Source organism: Ceratosolen solmsi, unplaced genomic scaffold (genome assembly GCF_000503995.2).
Source record: "Ceratosolen solmsi marchali unplaced genomic scaffold, CerSol_1.0 scaffold2, whole genome shotgun sequence".
Taxonomy (NCBI): Eukaryota; Metazoa; Arthropoda; class Insecta; order Hymenoptera; family Agaonidae; genus Ceratosolen; species Ceratosolen solmsi.
In genome coordinates this window covers 2534088-2539217 of record NW_011948422.1, presented here as the reverse complement: position 1 = coordinate 2539217, position 5130 = coordinate 2534088, and positions in this window count along the sequence as shown.

The following is a 5130-nucleotide window of genomic DNA, read 5'->3' as shown; positions in this document are numbered from 1 at the left end:
ACACTCACTCTCTCACTCACTCTCACTCTCACTCTCACTCTCACTCTCACTTTCACTCTCTTTCTCTCTCTCTCTCTCTCTCTCTCTTTCTCTCGCGCGCGCGATCGACCCGCGCACTGCGCAATCACTGCCAAGCGGTTGAGACACGGTGGCGCGCAGGTAGAGAGCGCAATTAGTACTTCCACCTGCGCCGCGAGCCAACAGCTCCCGAAGATGCGACTCCTCCCACCCGCGGCTTCATTCCACGCGCTTCTTCGTCGCCTTTATTATTTTTCCTCGTCGCCTACCTCCTGCCGCTCTCCGCGACTTTTCGCGGCAAGACTTGTCGCGCTTTTCTTGTCTCTTTTCGCTCGAGCGCTTTAACGACGAGTTTTTTTTTCTCTTTTTTCTTCTTTTTTTTCTTCTTTTTTTTTTCCTTTTTTGAGCGTAACCGTGATGCTTCCGAAATATTTTCGCTACGATTGTATAATCGATTCGGTCGTACGAGGTCTTGTGCCTGTTTGCTTTTTGAGCGGAATGATTGCTAGAGAACGATAATAAATAAAATAATGTAGCTCGTACCACGTATGTGCATAACGACATTTCGATTTTAAGCTATAAAGATCGTAAGTCTGGTGTACATGTAAATCGAGTCGATTGATTAATTTTTAAATTCTAAGTACGTTATGTCATGTGATTAACCAACAAATTTATTGCACATTATTAATAACCAATTTCACAGGATATTAGACTATGTGGTTTGTAAATGCTGGCAATAACGTACCTCATTATGCAAATTATTTTAAAATGACATTGAAATATTTATGTAAAAAATAGATCTGTCGAATTAAACAAAGATTTTATATGTTAATTGTTAATTGTTGTCGCATCGATAGCTCGACCAGAAATCAATTTTAATTGTGTGTTATTCGTCCAAGTGAGCTCGATTTATGATAAATGTAAATATTACACTATAATAGCATAACTTTATAATTTTTAATCGAGGAGGAGTCGATATTAGTGAACAAGTATTGTTGATGAATGGCCTTGCACCCGAATTATCCTACAAAATTATAAAAATATTTACATGTATTAATAGATTCAATATTTGGCTGTAAAATTGAGATAAGAATACTATTCAAACATTTCATTCGAAAACAATAAAAAAAATAATTGTTATAAATACACAAGTATTTACAACTTCGAAATCAATATGTAATAAAAAATTTCGCAAACTGAATTTCGGTAGTTGTCGATCACCAAAATAATTATCAAAATGTATATACTCATTAATTGAATTAAGATAAAATTAACATAAACTTCCAGTGTAGAAAAAATACGTATTAATATTTGAGAAATTACAAAATCACTGATAAGTGAAAATGCAGTGGTAAATCTTAATCTATTGAAAATTATTAATAGGCAAAAGTAATAAAAAATATCACTGTACAATAAAAAAATTCACAATAAGTACTTCAAAGTATACTAAAATTTTACTTAATAATTAAACGATGATATATATATATATATATATATATATATATATATATATATAACAACTTTTGTGACATTCAATGGCTTATAATTAAAATTACTATATACGTCAATGTTCATTGATTCATGAAATATCGAATTATGAAATAGAATAAAAGTACATATTGAAAAAAATTGAAAATTTAGTGTTTACTAACGATTAACAAACTTTTCAATATTATCGAGTTTTATTATTTAAGTATAATGTAAAATTCTCAGCCACCGACTTTTCAAATCAACGCTCCAATCATAAAAACATGTTTCTAGACTTTATATAAAATCTTTATGAGTTTTACTAATATAACAGGCCATTTATATACTGTTAATTTTCATGTTTATGGAAATCGATCTCTCTTTAAAATTAACAAATGAGGAAAAAAAACTAGTTTATTATGGTCTGAATGGCATGAATATTTATTACTCCGTAGGAATTATTATATTTTTCTTATTCGTCTTATTGTGTAGCCAAATATTCAACTTAAACGTTAGAAATTTATAAGTTTACGTGCTAAAAATAATACTATATATTCTATTTATATACTATAAAATTAAGAAGATAATTTAGATAAAAGTAGCTTTAATTCATTCATTTTGTATCTTATTTTAACTATTTATTATAATAATAAAAAGAATAATTAAGATTCTCTATGCGACTATAGTCATTGAAAATACATAACTAAACTTATTATTTTTATATCTATTGGTTATTCTATTGATTTTTAAAAAATCTTACCCGAATTACTATATAAAATCTCATACAGGTTATTCAAAAAAATATTGCACATAAAAACGATCTTTAACATAAACTATATATATATATATTTATATATATATATATAATCGTTAATGATACTTTGAATCACTGAGACTTTAACGATTGCTTAATAATCATTACTTCTTTAATGTTAACGTATCCCTAATGAAGCCAAAACATTTTACAATTCTTAATAAATGATTGATTATCTCACTTCTATTTCTCATAATGCATAAATTTAATCATACATTTAGAAAAATGTACGTGTAATTTGTAAAAAATGTAATTTGAAATAACTAATAAATTAAAATCTTAATTTTTTAAAATTTTCTATAATACACTTTTATGATATAAAAAAAATTTGTTAAACAAAATTCAACTTGGCTACTTTTAGAATTGAATAAAAGAAATAAAAATTTTAATATAGGAATAAGCATACATCAATTAGCATATGCACGAGGGAATGTTGTTCCTATATGCATTCCAAACTTATAATCATCGGTACGTACATTCATGAAAATTAAATAAAACTTATTATTAAAAAACAAATTTGTTCAGCAACAAATAAAATATAAATACCAAAAATATAAATATAAGCTTCAGTTAACATAAAATATGAATTATTATATAAATATCAAAGATGTTGTTTGAGATAATTCGTCACTATAGCGTTTGTCTTCAACATTATACAATTCTAATTGAAATTATAAAATAAACAAAATTAGATAAACTTATTTACTGTTACAGCATAAATTTATAATGTGTCCACTTTAATAGGAAATACCCTGTTAAAAAACTAAAATTTTTAACTAATTGAAATTGTAATTAAAATTAAATTTCGAAACTTTTAAGCTTCTAAGCATAATATTCATGAAAAGTCTAATTATTTTACAGGAACAACTATAAATATACCTGTTTCTATGCATATCAGCATTTTAGCTAAAATACGATTAAAAATACGTTTATTATTTTATTAATATTGAAATTGATTAGTCTATTGTAATGACGGCCAATTAACCAATACAGTGATTTTGTAAAATACAGAATGAAATGGCAACCCAGCATAAATTAATTATTTATAAATTTATCGTACAGAATTAAACTGCAATGTTCATAGAACAATGACGATTAATGTTTTACATTTACACTCGAAACAACGAACGATTACTCAAATTAAATATAAAAGTCTAAAGCGGACTTTTATAAATGATGAATGTTAGTAGTACGTTGAGCTTAATTTAATATATTCGAAATAATAGAAATCGACCGGTGAATAATATTTCATTGACGATGAAAACTTTTCCTAATAGGCAGAAGCAAATTTGTCGAATATTTTTTTCCACTACGTTTATTTATCCCAGACCATGCATGTTCCTTCGACAACAGCCTCAAAAAATACCAACGCACGATCGTAAAAATTATACGAGAAAGTTATTTAACACCTAGTATGACAGCTTCGACTACGATAGCCTGAAAAGTCACTCGTCCAAACAAACAAAAAGTAAAAAAAACAATCGAACATGACATTTCTCGAAGAATAAGAATGAGAGCTGAGAAGCTGCGATGAGAAAATCGAATAATTGAGATGAGCGTGTGAGGCAAGAGCGCAGGCTTATGTCGCTGTGACACGGAGAGTATCAGTCAAAAAATCTTCCACGGTGCACGAGAAATCACCGACTGGTACGGTTTTCCTGCGCGAAATGACGCCAAGTGACAATTAGAGGTCAATCTGCTCCGAAGGTTAGCCCGTGTGATGGATATTGCGAGTGGTTCGGGAGTGGACCAGTGCTCTGATTTTTCACTATCCCCCCCCCCCCCATTTCGCTCGCTAAATCTTCTTATTCCGACGCGCGTGCTATTATCGCAAGTACGAATCTTACTTAACCATTGTCACGCCGCACAATTTTCGATTCATTTTATACAAAATCGTGCGGATTGTTGACTACTATTTGTACACAACTTTTTGTGACATATCGATCACATGCCGTTGTAAATTCTAGCTAAGCTACGGTTAACGATACAGCAAAAGCGCAATGTGGGAACAGTAAATTCGTGCTAATTTCATTATATACGTATTTATATATGTATATATATATATATATATATATATATATATATATATATAGCGCACGATTGCTTTTAAAAGATACTCTACTTTATCTTTTTTGCAATATATCTTTTCATATATTGTAGATCTAAGGCATACATTATATGCTTTTAAATTTCCTCTCTTGTTTATTTACTTTACTTGTACAATTGAAGCTTTCATGTAAAAACATCCGAATATAAATATAAATGCAACACTTGTAATCACGAATATTCTCTAATGATAATATTTGAAACGAGGGTGCTAATTATTGACCATGACCCAGTCTCTAATGTAGTATAATTTACTTGAGTAAATATCTTTTAAAGATTGAAGTATATCTACTATCCTAATCTATCGCACAAAAATCAAGTAAAATTAATAAATTGCTCTCTCTCTCTCTATCTCTCTATCTCTCTCTCTTGGTACTTGAAAATACAATAACAAACAATTAGACTTTTGAAACCATTTTTAAAAAACTTTGGTACAGTTTTTTTCACTATATTTGTAGAAAAAGACATTTCATTTATCAAATAACATATTCCAATACTCAGTCACTATTAACTTATTATCATAAGCACAATTTCCTTCCATTTAAGTTAGGAGAAAAATTGCATTTTCCATGTTTAAAATACGACATCACACAAATCATACTTTCAATCGAGCTATTATATATTTAATCAATAATATTAATTACATAATGTTTTAATTATATTATAATTGCACGTTTAATGAGGCAATGGCTCGTAGCGTTAATCGAAGTTTCCAAAATCTTTAC